This window comes from Amphibalanus amphitrite, unplaced genomic scaffold (genome assembly GCF_019059575.1).
Source record: "Amphibalanus amphitrite isolate SeventyFive unplaced genomic scaffold, NRLGWU_Aamphi_draft 000269F_arrow, whole genome shotgun sequence".
Taxonomy (NCBI): Eukaryota; Metazoa; Arthropoda; class Thecostraca; order Balanomorpha; family Balanidae; genus Amphibalanus; species Amphibalanus amphitrite.
Window position 1 is genome coordinate 105,914 of NW_024881764.1, and position 21,641 is coordinate 127,554.

The 21,641-nt window shown below is 49.8% G+C and overlaps 1 long non-coding RNA gene across 1 annotated transcript; it reads left to right on the top strand.

Moving 5' to 3' along the window:
• The first annotated feature begins 17,997 nt into the window (after positions 1 to 17,997).
• LOC122386979 lies at positions 17,998 to 20,222 on the top strand. Its single transcript, XR_006257468.1, has 3 exons — positions 17,998 to 18,069; positions 18,677 to 19,046; positions 19,626 to 20,222. It is a non-coding gene; the product is annotated as an uncharacterized LOC122386979 (long non-coding RNA).
• The last annotated feature ends 1,419 nt before the right edge of the window (positions 20,223 to 21,641 follow it).

Here is a 21,641-nt window from a genome sequence, read left to right on the forward strand (position 1 = left end):
CTCTCAGATTTGACCTAACGTCAACGGTTTTGCCTGCAGGGGGCAAAAACTGCAAAAATAGCCGATTTTTTCGGAAACAGTTTTTGTGCAATAACTTTTGATCCAAGCCTTGTACGAGCTTACTTTTACCGGCATTGTGTTCCTCTCGTCAAGACGCATCGAATGAACTATAAGTTGACCTTGAAAGATCAACTTGAAAATTTGACCTCAGGTCAAGGTCATGACCTGACCGGAAAGGGTCATGTTGCATATCAGTCGATCCGTATCGTCGAGCTGAACACATCTAAGGCGTTTTCATCGCTCTAGCGTGCCTCTATCAAAAGTTATTTGCGAAAAACTGTTAGATACCATTCGTGACCTAAGATGACCTCAGGGCATAAATAATGGTCACGGACACCATTTTCATGTTCAGTGTGTCTAAACCACTTGTAATTCGATGTTTGGGAGTGTTTATAATGTTTTTTGTCCAAAAGAGGCGCATTTCAATTTTCTCCCATTGACTTATAATGGGGAGGTCGCAAAATTGACCTGACCTTAGGTCATCGATATCAAAATTCTGAGATATACATTTTGTACATGCTATTGCTCTTAGCAATCGCTGAAAGTTTCAAAGCGATCGGTCACTCGGTGTAGCTATGACAGACCTTGAAACTTTTTATGAGGTGAGGTCACTTCAAGTGACCTGGTGACCTGAGCTTGAATGACCTTGGTCTGAAATTTTCACAACATGTGTAGAATTGATGTATGATAAGGTGTACCAAAAACGGCGGCGCGGAGATATTCGCGAAAAACCACAGGGGGGGGGGGGTGTTCAAACACCCCCCCCCCCCCCAGCAGGGCGCGGGTTAACAGCCAACTTGTTTTCATTATCAAGCAAGTTACCTACTCAAACTGTAATTTACCTACAATTTTGTCTCTTTTTTGACCGATGCAATAAATATGGAAGCTGCATTCTATTTAGTCTTTTCCAATAGTCATTATAAAACATTCATTACCTGCACTCTTGGAATTCGGTTGCAACAGTTCAGGCGATATTTTAACGACGATATTTCCGCTCTAAGCAATTCGGCCATTCGGCCGATATAACGCTTGCGCGAGAAAATCGCCGCTGTAATGGCCGAATAAACCGGCCGAATGGATAGTGCGCGGTGGCCTTCAGTCTTATCAATCTCTGAAAGTTTCAAAGGTGATCGTGCAGAGCGCGAGCCTTTAAACTTTTTCTGAGGTAAGGTCACTTGACGTGACCTGGTGACCAGACCTTGAACGACTGGGGTCTGAAATTTTCACAAGATGTGTGGAAAAGATGTACAAACAGGTGCACCAAAAAAAAAAAAACGGCGGCGCTGCACGACGATGTTTTTTAGATATTCGCGAAAAGCCGAAGGGAGGGGGCGTAAAAACGCTTTCCCAGCACGGCGCTGGTTAATGGGAGAAGATTGAAATGCTCCTCTTCTGAACGAAACTACCCTCAAACATCGGAATACAGGTAAACATGACACATTTACTCGGGAAATTTCACTCGTGATGTGACCACTTCTATGTTACTGAGGTCATCTAAGGTCATGAAAGGTCTCCAGTAGTTTTAACCCGGCAGGCGGTGGGCCTACCAGCCACCTTCCACGCGGTGGGGGGGGGGCACTTTTTTGCCCCCCCCCCGTATCTCCGAAACTACTGGACGGATCCGAAAAATTCAAACGGCGTTCGATAGCCCAGTCAAATTTGTCCAGGGAAACCAAATTTCATTGACCTCGGGGTCACCGATGACGTCACAGGTCAGGTCAAAGATAAAATGTTTCACCGTTCACAGGGCTTCTAGGGAAAGCGCTATAACACCGAGTAAAACGCATTTTGTCGAAAATCAGCGATAAGGCGTCAGTTGTCTAGTACATATGTTGCTATTAGAGGTCACTGGTCATACCAGGTCAGGTCACAGGTCAGGTCACCAAAGGTCACCAAGGGTCACCACATGAGCCCAACTTTACTAAGGTTATGTGATGCATGTTTTATGGCCAGTTTTTCATTTCCAACTCAATGGTGTTGGTTATAAGAGAATCAGGTACGGTTTAGGTCACTTTCTGGTGGAGGTCAGGTCAAGGTCAGGTCAAAAAAGGTCAACTTTCAAAGTTGATATTTTTGCACAAAATGGGTATCGATTCGATGCAGCTCGTCACGGGGAGTCTAATGGTGGTCTTTGTTTTGCGCTACGAGGTCTAGAACTGCTAAAAATTGAGTTTGAAAATTTGACGTCATCAATTTTGAACAGTTTTTTCGCTATAACTTGGCCAAAAAACGAGGTATCGATCTCAAATTTGGTATGTAGATAGAAGGCGGTAGGGACTATCACATATATTCCGGTTTTTTCGAAATTCAAAAAACTTTTTGGATTTTTTGGCTATTATATTCAAAAAATCTATTTTTTGATTTTTGGGGGTCAAAATCCAAAAAATTCGAAAAACCGAAATAGCAGTTATGTAGCCCTTTTGATTCCACACCTTTTATGTTTAAAACATTTTTCTGTATCTCTAAAGCTGTAGGCCTGACAGCTCTTCCCGCGAAACCTTTTTTTGGGTCGAAAATGGCAAAAATGACGTCACTCTTACGTCATTAGCGGCCAACCTATCATAGCCTTTGGAAAAATTTTTGGTCACCATGTGCGCTAGCTGCTCCCGGGAGGGTACTGAAAGTTTGGTGACGATCGGCGCAGCGGTTCTCGAGATATATCGAAAAAAGTAAAGGGGGGCAAAAAATTGCCCCCCCACCGCCTGGAAGGTTAAGACAATGACTTTTGATAGAGATATGGCAGAGCAATGCAACACCTTATATAATTATTTTCCTTCTCGACAATGCGGATCGACTAATATGCAATATGACCTTTCCCGGTTAGGTGATGACCTTTACCTTAGGTCAAATTCTCAAAATGCCCTTTTAATGTCAAATTCTGGTTCATTTCACTCGTCTCTAAAAATGGAACACGATACCGGTTCAATTAATCTCATGCGGGTCTGAGCCAAAAGGTATTGCAGATAAACGTCCTTCACAAAAGTAAAAATAATTAACTAGCGTCAGTGGTGTTCGGAACACGCATTCTCGGGTAAACACCACGGCTCAGTTAACTAATGTATTAATCTATGCACATCGGCTCATTACACGCTAGTACACTGACTGCCCATCAGGCCGGACCAACTGTCCGCCAGCTCATCCCCGAGCTCCCCTTGGCGAGCCAACCGCTCAGCCCCGAGCCCCTCTCGCCGAGCAACCCGCTCAGCGACTCCCCGCCGCCGGCGATGCGCCGCATTATATAGGGGGGCTGGGCGCCCGCCGACCAATCAGCGGCCCCCACGCCACCTACGTCACTGGCCGGCCGAGACTGCAGACTGCAACGCCGGCGCACGCTGCCGGCGGCCGATACGAACGGCCGCCGCTCCCCAACACACCCCCCCCCCCCTACACAAGAGAGGTGTACGACCGCTCACATTTTACAAGTATGTACAACACTTCGCACACTACCGCGCCCGCGATTCGCGCAGTTCACAGACTCCCGCCTGACACTGTACAGGGGCAGGCGCGCCGCATTTCGTACGGCGCGGGCGGGCCGAGGGCGGTAGGAGGCGACTCAGGTCCCGCGCCGCGATCTGGGTGGTGCCGAGCGCACCACGCGGCGGCCACCTCTCGCGGCAAACCGCACGTCCGTCCATCCTTCCTTCTCCTCTTCCGTGGCCCCACGGGCCCTTGTGCCGCAGGCCGAACTTTGGCTGCCCTCCAGCTGCTGCTCGAAAGTCGTGCTCGTTACCGGCTACGCGCTCGAAGGGGCGTGTGGCCGGCTTGTTCTGCACCGGGGCCCTTGGAGGTGGGGTGGGCCTTTTCCGCCTCACCACTCGATCAATCTGACCTCCAGAGTCCAAGGCCCTGCCCCACTTTTCCAGCACAGAGGTGTTGCAAGGCGTCTGACGGCTGAGGCGCTGTCGGGCGTGATTGTGCGGTGGGCTCTCTTCTTGCGCCTTTTGCTTGCCGCTCCACTCCACCGGACTAGCGTCCCCTGCGTCGCCGTCGACACCTGGACGGCTGGTGGCGCGTGCTTCTTCGCCCGCCACATCGCCAGCCGAGTTGACCTCGCCGCTGGCCTGGGCGGTCTGCCGGTCAGGTTGGCCTGCGCCGCCAATGCTGGGCGACCCGCCCTCGCAGTGGCTCGCGTTCTCCGCCTCCGACCCCTTCGAGGTCGCTGTGACCTCGACGCAGCCGCTGCTGGGCTGCCCGCCCCCGCAGCGGCTCGTCCCGGACCGGTTGGGCTCGACCGGGCCCACGCATGAGGCCACTGCGGCTGGCCAGTGTCGCCATCGGTCCAGTCCTGCTGACTTGAAGACGGCCCGAGCGGTGCAAGTCACCAGGGCCACTGCCCGCGTGCAAACCTGTGCGCACTGCCTTGCCACGCCAGTGTTCGAGGCCCCCGATCGCTCGCGATGCCCGAGCTTGTCGAGCTGAGGTCGGGATGCGGGCGGAGCCTTGCTGCCCGCCGGCTCTGATCGTATCGTGCACACGAACGACGGTGTGGGAGGGCACCCTTGCCCCTGTCCTTTCGCGCTACAATCCCTCGATTGTGTGGGCTGCCCTGCCGTAGGGGTACCGTTGAGGGAAGGTGGGTCAGCCACCCTTCGCTGCCACTCACGACTGCACCCCGCTGCCGGTGTGTCCCCCCGCTGCCAGTGACCCGCGTGCGCTGTGGGGCCCTCCATCATCGGGCGGGCAGGCACGCCCACGGCCGCAGTCTCCGGGGCAGGCGGGCGTCCCGCCCATCGCTGACCCCCACGGCTGCACCCGGGACAGAAAGGCGTCCATCCGCCGGCCTCCTCAGACGGACCACGGGGGCACTCCGCCCACTCCAGGCCCGCCTGCTGATGACCGCGTGGGAAGGACCACCCGCCTGCTCATTAGCATGTGCTTGCCGCGCTGGACAGTCGCGGACCAGGTGGTCAGGGCTATTACAACGAAAACAACGGCGCCCAGTACCCCGCCTGTTTGGGTTCGGTGGCCATCGTTGGGAGTTCCTCGCCCCTGTCCCGTGCCCCGTGCGGTAGGCGTCCCGCCTTCCCGCCGTCTCAAGAGCCTGCAGGGCGCGCTGCAGCTCTCCAATTACCCTTTCCAGGGCGTCTAGCCGCGCAGTGCCGGGCGCGTCTCGGTCTCGGACCGCCAATGCCTCGCTCCCGATGGGCGGGCGCATGGCCCGGAGTGCGTCCTGCTGCTGCTGGAATTTATCCGCGACCCCCATGGCCTCGGTGAGGCTGGACGGGTCTTTTCTAAGCACCCGCGTCTGCAGCTCTTCCTCACGGAGGCCGCACACGAAGCGGCTGACGACGGTCGCTTCCACGGACGGGTCGCCGGCTCTCGCTCCTGGGTATGCCTCCCGGCCTACTTGGCGCACCCTGTCGGCGAAGTCGCGCGTTGCCTCACCGGGCTGCTGCCGGATGTTTGCCAGCTCAGCGTGCGCCTGCATCGCATTTTTCGCCGTGCCGAAGCGGGCTTCCAGTGAGGCCACAGTTCGCTGGAGACTGCTTTGGACCTCCTCAGACAGCGTGGCGAAGTGGTCCAGGGCGCCATCTTGCAGCAGGCTGACCAAGCCCCGCTGCCGACTCTCCTCAGAGAACGTGACCGTCTTCGCCCGGAACCGCCGGTACCACTGACCCCATGATTGTCCATCTTTCCCCGTGAAATTTTCAAAGTTAGCTAAAAGTAAAAGTTCTCTCTCCATGTTACGTTACTCTACTGAGCCGATTCAAAATGAAATAAAAATAAAACTTTACTTTAAACGGTGCAACCCAACGAATGCGTGTCCGCTAGTGTCCGAACCGTCCTACCGGCTGCGCCAGTTGTTCGGAACACGCATTCTCGGGTAAACACCACGGCTCAGTTAACTAATGTATTAATCTATGCACATCGGCTCATTACACGCTAGTACACTGACTGCCCATCAGGCCGGACCAACTGTCCGCCAGCTCATCCCCGAGCTCCCCTTGGCGAGCCAACCGCTCAGCCCCGAGCCCCTCTCGCCGAGCAACCCGCTCAGGGGGGGCGACACGGCTATTCGCGCAATGTATTCATTTATGGGCCGCGCGGCGCCTCGCGATGACGCGGCTGGAGGCAACTGCTCAGCGCGCTAGGATACTTCTGGCGGGGCCGGGCGCTGAACGGTGTGCAATGAATGGGTTATGGTCGGGCAGACAGAGATGAGGTATTGTATTTGAATTGACATCAGCAATCGGGTGGGGAAGGAGAATGTTTCCAATCGAGCTTGGGATGGGGAAGGCTGAAATTATCACGATCGGCTCATAGCTCCGACAGGGCCGGGTGCCGTACCATGTGTAGTATATTTAGGCGGGCAGACAGAGATGAGTTATTGGATTTAAATTCACCTTACCATCGGTTGCTGGTGGGGTTTGAAGACGTTTTTAGTCAAGCTCGGAGTGGGGCAACCCACTGGCGGATCCAGGGGAAGGCATTTGGGGCAAATGTCATCCCCCACAACCAGGGCAGCGCCCGAAATCGCTTTTCGAGAATAAAAGAAACCTTCACAACTTTTCTGAGGAAATGTTGGTTAATCACACTGCACAGCAGTGCGCAAGGAATCGAAATCCGAGTTTTTAAATTAATTCCGAGAAACCTTTTTGGGGTAAGCCCCCGCAGTGTCCAAGACCGCTTCCTGGATCCGCCAATTGTGAATAAGTCACGGTCGATACCGAGCTTCGGCGGGACCGGGCGCTGTATACGTTGTTCTTTCAATGAAGAGGTGGACAGACACCTAGCCCCACATCCTACTGCTATGCCTTTGCTTATGTGGGTGAAGCACTAAAGCATCACGGAATCCCACAGGACCTGCGAGTCGACGAGGTGGCCGCTTTGGCCGCCGGGTACCTACTGCAGCTCCCTGGAGTTGCCTGGGACCGATGGCAAAACAACAGCTCCGGCGGTGCCCCTATGGGCCCATTTCCCGTAATGTAGAGATCATATCCTCAATGATCTCCATTACCATTTTATATTCCTAAACAGTATGACAGACCATTTATGCTTGCCTACGTTCAGGCATTACCTCTGATGGTCATACACCCAGTACAACATGTGTTGTCTGTCAAACAACAATCGACGACGGGATCCCTTCTCATCATGTCTTAAGCCATCGGTTGTCAATTCACCCACCCCGTTTCCCTAAAAATAGACGGTCAGATTCGGCCTGGGTCCTTACAACCCCTCTAGATTCGCCAGAGGCGCCAGAGACGGGATCGGATCGCCGTTATTGCACCCGTCTTAGTGTCTTTGATACTATCACAGCTTCGACCACGGACGTCGGACGGGGTGATCGTTCCACGATTGTACGCACCATCCAGGCATAGGATGCATCGAGGTTTAAAAGAATGCAGTCTGTAGAACAATCAACATAACAATGGTTGTAAGCAACCACATTAAAACATCTCCCCGGCTCCCGCAACGTTCCAACGCCCCTCGGCCCTCCGATATGCATTCGCCTTGTGTGTCCGCCGAGCCGGCTTGCCTCCAATGACGTCATCGGCCGGCCGGCGGCGTTCAAGGTCAAACGGCTGGTGTCCTTACCTGGAGTTCTATAGCCTTGAACCCGCTCAGCGACTCCCCGCCGCCGGCGATGTGCCGCATTATATAGGGGGGCTGGGCGCCCGCCGACCAATCAGCGGCCCCCACGCCAGCTACGTCACCAGCCGGCCGGGACGCGAGTTACCTAAGTGTGGAACTACCCAGCGCCGAGCCGGCCGGATGACGTCACACCACGGCCAGTGCCGGCGCGGCGGCAGACTGGCCGAGATTGGCATGGTCTTAACTTGGCGAAGAGGCATCGGACGCCAAACTTCTGCTGCAGCTATTAATCACATTTCATGCGTTTCTTCCATGTGTATGAGCTATCAAGTCCTTCGAATACCTAATGTGTAGGTGAGCGTACCTGCATTTAGCAGTGTGTGCTATGCTATGTGGATGGGCACATCCGACAGTCGACACACTGCGCAATGGATTCCGATATTGCTTGGCTGATTCTGGCTTTGTGTCTTCGAACGAACCACTGAAAGGGAGGACGTCATTTTTAAGGGTTGTTAGGTGCACTCAAACGTTTTAAGATAAGCAACTGCTGATTGAATTTCTGGCGAGGGTTGGTGGAACGCTCTGTTTACAAATGAGTATCTACCTACCTAGTACCTACCTGCAGTGGCAAATAACTGGGTCGCGGTCAGTTAGGCATGATTCACGAAGTCCCTTATCTTTTATTAGACTTATTAAGCCCAATGTGCAACATTTGCGTCTTTTCGCGTTGTATCGGGTAGCAAATGAGAAAATCTGCTTCTTCTCCACAGCCCTCAATTCAAGAAACCGTCCTTTTCCTTATCGCATCATTCCAGAACATAATTTTCAAACTTGGGTATCTTCCCCACAAAAAAAAACTGAAGCAGTTTCCTTCGGCTCCAATGCGCCGCTCGCCCAGGGAGACGGAAGTGTTATATTCTCGGCGGTCCAGTCTGCATTCTGCAGCACACTCAAACTTGGCGGACCCCCAGCGCACGACTGAACGATTCGTATTGTTGTGAGTGACTGTGACAATTCACTGGTGGTTTCGGAATAATTAACAGGCGGCGCAGCCCAGTGCCTCTTACAATGAATTACAGTGGCGAATGCACTATTGCAGAGAAGAAATGGATTGAGCAGATGCCCAACCTCGCTGTATTACCAACTTAACATTAGGTACGCTTTACATTTTAATCAGGCAATCATGTAAACAAACGATTTGCGAGTTGCGACCCTTCCGCCTTACATAACTCGGCAGAATGCCCCTGAGTCGGCTAAACTACACTGCATCTCTTCAAACCTTAAGTATTTTACAATTTACCACTCAGCTATGCAACAGGCTTATAATTCACTGCTCAAGTCTCAACCCCTTTTTCCCTATCATCTTTTTGGCACCGTCAATCGTCATCTGCGCTGCCCACTGTCCAGCAAATAATCCGGCCGTCTCCAGTTCTCTGGCAGGGGCTTCCAAACTCAAGCGAACTCGCCGAAGTTTCGCCATTCAATGCGCAGGATCTGTACAATTGAGTTTGAGAGCCTCTGGTTTGGCTCGGCGCGCCTGCGCCGCGCCGTTGGTCCGGCCAAGTACGCGAGTGACGTCATGCTATAAGCGTCATCCCCCGACCAAAGTCACCAATCAGAGCCCTAGAATCGACTTGTAGTTCCACACTTAGGTAACTCGCGGCCGGGACTGCAGACTGCAACGCCGGCGCACGCTGCCGGCGGCCGATACGAACGGCCGCCGCTCCCCAACAGTGGTTTCAGGGCTGGGGGAGCGCTATCGATCTTGAATGGGGCGGGCGACTGAAGTCTCCATTCAGATGGGCGTCAGTGACTACTGGAGGGCGCCAACGACCTCGGATAGGGCGAGTGTAATCTTCAAAAGGGCACCGGGTGCTCTAGAGGGGTGCAATGCTTGGAATGGGGTCACTGCTGCCTTCCGTAGGGCGTCGGACGCTCTGGAGGGGCGCCATTGATCTCGGATGTTCCGACTGTTATTTTCAGAGGGGCACCAGTGGTTTCAGAGGGGCGCCATTGATCTAGGATGGGCCGACTGAAGTCACGGTTCAGGTGGGCGCCCCCCCCCCCCTCCAGTGGGGGGAGGCGCTGCTGGAATACACTAACAGCTCCCCCGCTAGGAAAATATAGCCGCCTGTTTTCATATGTCACTCAGACCCCGACAGCCAGTGGGAGACTAACCTCGGGTGCGCTGTTTGCGCTCCTGCTGCAGCCGTCTGTGCTCGGCGACCGCCAGCGGGTCAGCGCTGGGCTCGCAGTCGGCCCACAGCGGGTCAGCGCTGGGCTCGCAGTCGGCCGACAGCGCCTGGAAGCTGTTGTGGTCGGGGAGCGCGTGGTCCGAGATGAGGTCGCACGGGCGCGCCGTGGCTGTGGTGCCCAGCTCGGTGAACAGGCTGGTCGGAGGCGGAGTGCTCTGCTGCTGGCGCCGCAGCGACTGGGCGGACAGAGACGGACCGCTGTCAGAGCCCAGCCATAGCCGGCTTCACCCGCGCCCCGCTGCACTGGGGGTGGGGGCAGAATCGGCCCCATCTCCCATTTTTCGGCAATAACGTCAAAACGCGTGAAGCCAGCGACGTCAAATTTTGAATTCCTTTTACAACATCAATTTAGTATCTTCCCTGAAAGTTTGAGCGAAACTTGTCGGATGTTTTTTTGCGAAAATGACGTTTTGGTGACGTCATGTTTTACGCCATTTTCACTTCAAAAACAGCAAGACTTCAAAGTTCCTCTAACGCCATCAGTTTTAAAGGAATCAGCACGTAACAAAAACATATATTTACAGTAGGTCTACTTAACGGTAGACTGCCACCTTTGGGACACAAAACGGTTTTCACAAGGCTAACCCCACCCCAACACCACTGTCTAGTCCATTTTTCTCAATTCAGTCCCGGTAGCCTGAAATCAATCACCAAAGTTACATTTGTTGACATCTTTTCGCTACCCGAGAGAGACCATCACTATTGTTTATCGTCAATACGGTTAATAAGTTTAGCTACATTATTGCAATATTGAGATGACCCAATATTGTCATTGACCATTGGGACTGATTCGGTATGGTAACAAAAAAAAAGCTTTTGTACTGCCCGATTTTATAATTTTGAATAAAGCGTTATTAAAGGTTTTACCATTTTCTACCTGAAAGTTACCGTATATACCGGATCTGTTAAGCATTGTGAAGGGATTCCCTTTCTGCTAATTATTTTACTTGCTTACCAGTATTTATTAGTATTTACTTATTAGTTTTAGTTTTTTATTATTAGTTTAGTTTAGTTTATGATTATTAGTATTATTATTACTTATTAGTTTTTTATTAGTATTATTAGTATTTACTTATACAGTACTTACTAGTATTTACGATACTGATGATGATAGTATGCCATTTAGGTTTTATTTGAACGAAAGTGCCCGGTTAAAAAGAAAAATATTTGTTTACTTGCAGCAACGCAATTAAAGAAACAATTATATTTGCGAAGGCAGAGCGTAGGGGCGTAACTTTATATCTATCCCTGTGCTAAACTGAGCCCCCCCCCCCTGGGAAGCTTAGAGCCACCCCCCCCCCCCCCATTTCTAATTTTCAATTTTTGACAAAACACACGAATAGAAAAACACTTACATGCTATTTTCCCCATTTTCCATCATATAGGTACATGAGTTTCCAGTTTCGAGGATGATCATGGACTTATAAACACCCTTTAACATGATAAACATGACCACACGGAGATCTGTGCGGCGTGTTTGGAGGATGTCCTGAAGGCGGACCGCCATGAACTTATGTCAGAGTTCATCAGCAGGCCCCGCAAAGGAAGAACCTCTTCTTGCAGCAAAAAAAAAAATCCCAACCGGTGAGCGTGATGAGTGGCCTGTGATATGATGTGTAGCAGGGGGGTGTAACAAAGTTCATTCCCAGCCCCCTGCCCTTACTAACAATGTCCTTTTATGGTCCTCGTTCCTTACCTGTGACGCCTGTCCTGACCCGCTTCTGATTGGTGTTATGATATGACGTACATGTGTGACGTATGTATGACGCGTGGTATATGTCGCGCCGGAGCGGGCCGAAGCCCCGGCAGTCGCAGTCGCAGTCGGACCGAGTGAGGGCCGCTCCCTCGCCGGTCGCTTATCTTCACTTGTTCTTTTCGGCTCGTCATCTCGATAGAACTCATTATCTCGGACAGTCAAATATAACGGGAAAAGTGAAACGCTGCATTTTATTCAAGAACTTTATTACAAGATATTTGGTGCCGTGATAACCCGGATAACGTCGGGCAAAGACTTTTGAAAAATTTTGCGCGTCTTCGACTCATCTCTGGCGGACTTCTGGGCATCTAGACATCTCTTCACTACAAAGCAGCGGAACAGTGAGCCATTCCATCCTTTTCTTCTTTAAAAACACTCTCGCTTTCATTGTTTGTTTCTTTGTGTCACTGAATTGTTTGAAAAATGACCGAGGCCTCAATTGTTACGACAGCTCTTAATAGTGTAGTGCAAGAGATCCGAATATCAAGCTTAACTAAACACGTCAGGCCCTTCCACGGCGAGGGGACAGCTAAATTTTATCAATGGCTAACGGATATGGACCAGCTTTCGAACACAGTTGACTCAGACAGGATGTGTGTTCTGGCCACCCTTACTCTCGGGGGACCAGCCGGGCTTTTCGTGGCCCGCCTGACAAAAACTCACGTTTCTTGAACAGAACTACGAGAAAAGCTCAGGAAAAGGTACGGAGAGACGGAGGATCCTCGTATCTCAAAAGAAAAAATCCGTCATATTAAACAGAACAAAGGAGAAGCAGTACACAACTTTGCGGAAAGACTTCGCGCCGCCGCGGCTGACATGTTTTCTGACATTGACAGCCCCGACGCCCAGGACGTACTAACGGACACCTTTCAGCGGGGATTGAGGGACGATCGACTTGCTAGGACACTGATTAGGAAGAACTGTAAAACGTTGGACGAGCTGGAACATGAAGCGGAACAGGAGACAAGGACGGACAAAATATTTAGTTTGTACCGTAGGGACGAGGAACCCATGGACGTAGACATAGTGAAAAAGGACGAGGTAGAGGAACTGAGGAAAAAAGTGACTGACTTGGAAAAGAAACTGGAACAACGAAACACGACACAAAACCGCGGACAGACACAAAGACAAAACCGACCACGTGCGACGACGACACGACCACCTGTACCTCCTCCACCGCCTCACATGTACGCTCCGACACAACCGAGGCCACCACCGCCACACATGTACGTGCCGACACAACCACCTGTACCACCGCCGCCGCCTCACATGTATAACATGCCACCGCCTCCACAACCACACCGCCACAAATGGACACGAGACGGCCGGCCAATCTGCTCTGTCTGTGGACGGATCGGCCACACCAGCAGATTCTGCCGGGCGGAAAACTAAAAGGGCCCCTGGGAAAGACGGACCTCCTAGGCGGGCCCAAACAAACGGTGGTCCAAGAGACCCCGTTTCATCCAATATTCAAAATGGCCCCCAAATTGCGCGCGTCTCGATAAAACCTGACACACCAATGTGCTGGTTACATTTAGGAGGTAGGAAAACGTATGCTCTTGTGGATTCAGGTGCGGATATTTCATTGATCTCTAAGGAGGCTTTTGACAAAATTCCAAGGAAAAATATTCGCGAGTTTTCAACTGCGGACTGCACCCCTCTCCAATCAGTGTCAGGATATAGGCTGGAAAATTTTGCAACGGCTGTGATTCAGGTCAGTATCGCTGGTTTTGATCAGCCCTACCGTTTTCAGGTTGTTAAGGGGCTCAAAAATCAGTGCATCTTGGGAAATGACTTTCTGACGGAATTCTCGGCTAAACTGGACTTCGGACAAAGAACTCTGAACTTGGATGGTCATATCATCCCTCTTCGACCCCAAAAACTTACATGTCATTCTGCAACTTCGCTCATTCGTCTGTCGGAACCGGTCACAATTCCCGCTCAGTCATACATGGAAATTCCTGCAAAAGTAAATCGTGACCAGCTCATTAACCAGGATTGTTTAGTACAGCCGCTCAACAATGTTCCGATATATGGCCTTGGTTCCGATTTTAGGAGACGAACCTGGTCTTTCGTTAGTAAGTAGTGTGAGCAAGGTCATCGAAACACGTCAGATTGCTGTAGTCATTGTTAACGCCACCGGCAGGGACTATACGTTGCCCGCTCGCTCTGTGGTTGGGATTGCTGAGGTTATTGAGGACATTGAATCATGCATTTCGTCTGTGAACCAACCCAGTCAGGATTCAGCAGGACCGGATGACATTCCGGAAATTCAAAAGGCTGACCTGTCTCATATGTCCGAGCAACAGCGCCAAAAGTTAGTGGCTTTATTGGAACGTAACAGTGACCTCTTTGCTAAAAATGATTGTGAATTAGGAAGGACTCATCTTTTGAAAGCGAAAATTGACACTGGCGACCATCCTCCTATTAAACAAAATCCATATCGGCTACCATTCAGTCAACGACAACTAGTGCAAGAACATATTGATAACATGTTAAAAGCAGGTGTGATTTCTCCCAGTCAAAGTCCGTGGGCAAGCCCCATTGTGATAGTGGACAAAAAGGACGGATCAAAAAGATTTTGCGTGGATTTGCGTGCGTTAAATCGGATTACCAAAAAGAACAGTCACCCCTTGCCACGTATCGACGATATACTGGCCTCACTTGATGGATCAAAATATTTTTCGTGTCTGGACCTCCGCAGCGGCTATTGGCAAATTCCTATGGATGAGGAGTCAAAGGAAAAGACTGCGTTTACTTGTTTTGCAGGTTTACATCATTTCAACGTACTTCCGTTTGGTCTCGTCTCGGCCCCTGGTATTTTTTCTGAGCTTATGAACGAGGTTCTACGTGGAATTCAGTACAAATTTACCATAGCTTATTTGGACGATATCCTGATTTATTCAAAAACGTTTGAGGACCATCTGGAACATATTGACGCTGTCTTTTCGCGGTTACGGAACGCCGGACTAAAAATGAAAATGTCGAAGTGCGAGTTCTTGAAAAAGGAGGTAAATTATTTAGGCCATGTCGTTTCCGCCAGTGGTGTCAAACCGGATCCAGCAAAAGTTAGTGTTATTCAAAATCTAGAGCCACCAACGGACGTCAGAGGCGTTCGTTCATTTATAGGCATGTGTTCCTACTACCGCCGGTTTGTGCCTCATTTTGCGAAAATAGCCAAACCGCTAACCGAACTGACCAAAAAGAATCGCAATTTCGTTTGGACAGATGCATGCAAAACCGCTTTTGAGACTTTACGTACCTCACTTACTCATGCCCCCATACTTGCTTTTCCGGATGTCGAAAAACCTTACAAATTATATACGGATGCGTCAAATTATGCGATCGGTGCGGCTTTAGTTCAGGATAGTCCATTTGGCGAACGTGTAATTCAATATTTGTCTCATCAATTAAACGAAACTCAACAGCGCTGGCCAATCATCGAAAAGGAAGCTTACGCGATTGTGTTCAGTGTCCAAAAATTCCGACCGTACTTGTTAGGATCAAAATTCATTGTATTAACAGACCACAAACCTCTTCAACATTTATTTACAAGTGAAATGAAAAATGCTAGGATACAAAGATGGGCTATCATGTTGGATGAGTACGGGTGTAATGTAGAATACGTGAGTGGCAGCAGGAATGTTGTCGCTGACGCATTGTCACGCTTTGGCCGACCAGCGACGAATGATTCGTCACCAGGCCCCACTGATTACGTGAGCCGGAAGGAGGAAAGCGTTTGTGGACAATGCAATGTAAATAGTGTAAATAGACGTAGTGTTCATGTTATAGATTCGGATGTTGCACCTGCCGTGCAACTGGAAACAGATATTACTTGTGAGGACGCTGAGGAGAACAAAAAGGAGAAGTTTCGTGCGTTTTTGAACAATCATCCCGATTTTCAAACACTCCAATCCGAGGACGCTGAGATTCAGCGAATTGTGAAAATTTTGAAGGATCCAACCCACCCAAATCATGTTAGTATAGCAAAGTTTTATGTCATGGACGACGGATTATTGTAGGTACCGGGTTTCTGAACCGACAAAGTGCGAAAATTTTGTGGGCATGCAACTTGTTATTCCGGAGTTTCTGCAAAAACCGTTGATTGACGAGGTACATGCGGGTTATTTTGGCGGTCACCTAGGTATTGACAAAACATATGACAAACTGCGTTCTCGTTATTACTGGTCCGGCATGTATAGAGATGTTGTACAGTTTGTGAGGGGCTGTGTTGCCTGCAACATGAGGAAATTAAAACGTCAGCGTCCCCCGTTACAAAACATGCAAGTCCCCAAATATCCTTTTGAACAGATAGCCATAGATACTTCAGGTCCGTTCCCAGAGAGTTATTCAGGAAATCGTTACATTGTCAATATCATTGACTTATTTTCAGGATGGCCGGAATCGTTTGCAACGTCGTCCACTCCAAATCCGCCGATACTGTAGCAAAAATTTTGGTTGAACATATAATTCCGTGGCATTCATGTCCCCGTGTCATTGTCTCTGATAATGGAACAGAATTCTGTAACGCTGTCATTGATCAACTGTCCGCCTTCTTCAATATCAAACACATTAAAACGTCGGTATATCACCCTCAGTCCAACGGCAAGGTTGAGCGATTCAATAGAGTACAAAATGATGCATTAGCTAAACTCGTAGACTCTTATTACAGAGACTGGGATACAAAGATACCTGGTATTTTATCTGCATATAGAACCGCAAGACATGAAAGCACAAAGTATTCCCCGTTTTTCATACTTTTCGGACGTGATCCCGTTCTTCCGTGTGATACCCTACTTGCCCTAAAGATTCGCTACCACGGCGAGGAATATCTCCCAACCATGCTGGAAAATATGCACAAGGCTCATCATCATGTTCAGCATAATTTAGCTCAAAGTCATGAAAGGAACAGGCTTTACTATGATAGGAAGGCCAAACCAGTGCAACTAAAACCCGGCCCCCGCCGAAGTTAGTTGGTAGCACTGCTGCTCCACGGCGTACATTTCCTACCAGCCCATAGGGTTTACATGTTAAATGGCCTGTTTTCGGCGAGCAATATCTCGGTCAACCTTTGAAGGAATCAATGGTTCTTAGTCTCAAATGATAGATCGATGAATTTTCTTTCGACAATTCCTCTACCATTTTTCACGAAACCCAGCCGATCTTCTACTGCGTACAGGGTAAAGATTTCTCTGCACGCCAGCACCCGCGATCCGCCTCTCCGATCATCGGTGCGCGATCCTCGGTAGCGCAGTCGGTAGCGTATCGGGCTACGGATCCGAGGGTCGTGAGTTCGAATCCTGGGAGCGCCGTGTGATTTCGGCTAGAATTGAACGATGTGGAATCTCGAATGTTTGCGTAATCAATTATTAATAGCTAATTGAATGTATCTGCGCACTAATCGGCCCCTAAAACCTGTTATTTAAGAAATTTAAGAAATGATTGTCACGTGCGCGTCACGACTGCCAACCATAAGCGCTACCATATTCTAGTTTGAACTAACTTTTTGCTAGTCCCGACCACATATAGGTTTTCTAGTAGTTATACTAGAAATTCCTACCAAAGTTCGTCCTACCCTTCACTCAATATACCCTGACTAAAACCAGGGGATATGGTATACTTTAGGGATCCGACGGATGCAGCTCGGCCATCAAAATTAGCTTCAAACTGGAAACCATATTACCGCATAGTCAAGGCTCTTAGTGACGTCACTTTCGTTATCAAACATCAGTTATCGGGACAAACCAAAGTGGTGAACGCTCACAACCTCCGACAGGCAAACGCAGAAAACATGTGGAAATACACTTCCGACGAACCATCCTACATTGACAGCAAATATCAACAAAAACGCAGGTCTCACATTCCCATCAGAGTTCAGCCACCCAGGCAATCAAAATATTCTGCTACACAGGATCATGAGCTGTTGGACTTTTGCGACGCACCAGTACGTACACCGCACACTTTGGACCGACGTGACCCACAGGACCAGGCGACTACTGATGTAGGTGACAGTTCAAATGACTCTATGGCGCCGCGAATTCTTTCGGAACCCCCTGACATTTCTGACAATAATTCAGAGGATTCTTCGGACAACGTACCCAGGCCGTAGTCATCCCCATTGGGCCCTGCGTGCACGGTTCTCAGCGGGCGGCAGGGACAAATGACGTCACCGAGGGTGCACTTTGATCCTGGCTCGTTGTGTCATAAATTGATGTTTCTCTACATAAAAATCCATTTCAAATCAAAGAACAGCAGTTATTCTTTCAGTTTTGTTCACTAGCATTGGCTGTTGAATGCTTTTTGAGAAAAGAAATGCGTTTTGGTGTTTGCAGTGAATTAGTGGGCAATGTCAAATCGTTGCAGTGTTTTAGAGGACATTTTAACGGAATTGACGGCTCTGGCGCAGATGTTTCAAACAAAAAGTTTTGAAAAACAGTGATAAATTCCGTTGATATTATATTATTTGTGAGTATATATGTTACACTGGGTGGTTTTTATTGGAGATATGACCTAATATACTTTATTACGGATATCCGATATTACTTAGAGCAGCTAGGGAACATTTCCTATAAGTCTTTGGTGCATTATCGCCTAGTTAACTGTTTATTGAGATTACAGGCTCCAGCTTGAAGTTAGAACTTAAACTCTTTTTTGATAATATTGATAAGGAAGCTCTCAGCGTCTCACAAAGTAAATCTTGTCGACCTTTTATCATTTTGTAATACCTGTCTCTGCCTGCATGAGCCTGCTGAAGTTAATGTTTGTATGCCTAAGTTATTGACAATGCGGCAATGCGCCTCAGTTATCAGTATGCTCGTGTTGGTGTGGTGAACAGAAGATTAGATCGCGTACTAGCATACCTGCTCTTGTCTGAAACCATTTTCTTGGGTATTTAGGTGGCTTAAAGTCTAGACTCTTGGTAAAGTCGATAACTATTTGATGTGATGTTTTCCTAATTGCCTTATTTTGTTCAATCATGGGATTTTACAATACCTGTGATAAGTTTGCAAGGTTTTTAATGGTATGTATAGGTTCCTATGTCCTATGTTGATGTGACAATGTTCTTTTTCAGATCTTGGTCTGTGAGCAATGAGCATAAACTGTGAAGAATGGAGTGAGGTCATGGATGAAGTATTCCTAATCCTCAGGAATACCTAATTCATGGTGAGGTTGAGCCAAGTCATAGCCAGATGATTATCAACTTGTACTTGTAGTCATGGTAATGTGGTCGATCAAAGCAAATGATGAACTGAACTTTTTAAATAGGTATCTATAACCTATCCAAAGAGAAGAACATGCTGTAAAGCTAGATTTCTCAATGTAAGCAGTCTGTTCCAAGCACTGTTCTTCTGAAAATGTTCATCCAGACATCCGACCAGCAACCTATTCAGTGATGCTGTGGCTGATGGCGGAGGCAAAGCACCAACTGTTCTTGGTGCCTGGTAAGTAGTATGGACCATTTCATTTTTATACCAAAGAAATAGATTTATTACTATTGCTAGTGTTATGCTAGACTTACCTAGGGTATTTGCCAAACCTGTCTCAACATTTCATCTAGCTACTTCTTCATTTGTCATTAGATTTTGCATTACCCTTAGAAGTGCCAGTGCTGATTTAGTCTAAGGGTCAGGCAACCCTGATGACGATGAGAGAAGCAACTGGCTGGAAAACTGTGACAATAACAGCATCACTCAACAGTCAACACAGGGATGGTTGTCAGGACAACCATAGATATAAGTATCATTGTTGTTTTGTTAGGACTAACAATAAGAACAATGATACTTATACCTCACCTCAAACTTTTTTGAAGAATCATAAAAAGATCATGCTCATGTCTGATGTTTTGTATGCTATTTGTGTGTGTCCATGTGCGATGTGCATATCTATGAGAGAAATATACCTCTGGGCTGTGCGTTCTCCTATCATGTGCCAGTGAGCGGGAAGAGCATGGGTTTGTGTACTCGTTTGTGCATCTGTTCATGTGCTTAATGTTGATATCTGTCCCCCCTGTGCTGGTGCAGGTGTGTGCACAAGTAGATGAGTGCCGTTCATCGCCGCCGTCTTCCTGGACCTTCGCTCATCGCCGTCGTCTCGGTCGGAGCCTGCAATTCGGTCGTCGCCGTCTGCCGGGGCCAGCCAGCTCCAGATTGATTCCTGCCTATCGCCGCCGTTTGCGGGGACCTGCAATGTCGCTGCCGTCGTCAGCCAGAGAAGCTGGTCACAGTCATCGAAGAGCAGTGATCTCCGCCGTTCGAAGAGCTGTGTAATATATATCATGTGTTGTCGCCTGTCAGTCCCCAGTGGAGTTCTCATGTGCTGTCCGTCGACTGGCGAGTCCCATGATATGACATCTGAGGATCACCCACCGGCCACCGTTTACCGGCGACTCTGAGGGCCGTCAGCCCCGAGTCCCTAGATATCCTCAGCTCGCACCCGGCAGCAGTCTCTGTCGCATCTGGAGTGTATTCTATTCTAAATACTTGATGCATTGCGCTGCTTCTTGTGTTAATCTGTTGGGAAACTTGGAAAGTGTTAACAACGGTATATGTGGGAAGTGGAAGCCGTGTAAAGTCGTCTGCGTATTCATTTCAACGGTGGTTAATGCGAAGTGATATTGGTCGAAACTGTTTTGTTATTCGTAAGCTTGTCATTGAGTATGACTTCAGGAATGAAATTGCGCGCCTCGCAATTTCAACGAAAAAAAATGAGAGTTACGGTGTCAGCAAGACGTCAAATTATTGTCGCTGCATGACAGCGGCGGGTTATATTGCTACTCGCCCAGCGGTCCCTGAGGGCGTCGGCGGGCGCCGTCCGGCTGTGCACCCCCGAGGAGGCCCAATCAGCACATCTGACGGTCGCCCACCGGCGACTCTGAGGGCCCCACTAGCGTCTTGGAGTACCATGCCGGTCTCTAAGAACCGCTCAGGGTTCCGGAAGGCATCCCACGGGCCCCCGAAGGCACCACACAAGCTCTCACATAGTCACGCTCAGATCTGATAGGTCTCATACCGCCATCTGAGAGCCCCACGCCAGCGCTTTTCATAGCCCCACATCGGCATCTGCAAGAGCCCCATCTCGGCGCCTCTTGGGACCCCACACCGGCGACCCTTTTGGCCCCACAGCGGCACCTCTAAGGGCTCCACACCAGTGCTTCTTTGGGCCCCACACGGCACACTGGCACCTCTGATGGCCCACACCGGCCATTCTGAGGGCACTCATCAGCGCCTGAGAGTACCACGCCGGTCTTCAAGGGTTGTACAGGCTACTGAAGGCACCACGACAGCTCTTAAATCTCCCTGAGCTTTAATAGGTCCAATAATTGCCTCTGAAACTAAACGCCAGGGCTCTCATAGCCACACACCGGCACCTGTAGGGCTTTTCTATATCAGCGACTCGGAAGGCCCGCTCACCGGCACATCCGTCATCCGATGGCCGCCCACTGAGGACTCTGAGGGCCCCCGTCGGCATCCCAGAGTACCATGCCGGTCAAGGGCTCCACAGGTCTACTGAAAGCACCACACAAGCTCTTCAATAGTCTTGTTGAGCTCCATTGGGTCCCATACCGGCCCGGGCCTGAGACTCCATTTCAGCGCACTTCATTGCTCCACACCGGCACCTGTAGGGGCTTCGAACCGACGACTCTGAGGGCCGCACTCTGTCATAAAAAGCCCTGTCTCTGAGTACCCTATACCGATCTATCATAGGGCCAACACCGGCGCACCCGACGGCCACCCACCGGCGAATCTGGGGGCCCATACTGCCGTCTGCCGAGTCCCGTGATATCCGCGACTGTCACCCGTCGGTAGTCTCAGTCGCAGCTTGAATATAGTCTGTTAACCTAACCTGACCTTACCTTACTTACCTCGATTCAATTTAACCATGTGTGCCCTTTTTTCATTCCATCATACTCTTTTCGCTTTGTATTTCAATAGCCGCCCCCGCCGAGCGATCCCGCGGCGGCGTCGGCCGTCGCCGGCCGGCTGTGCACCCTCGGTGACGTCATCCCGCCACCTGCGCAGAAAAGCTGCGCACTGGGA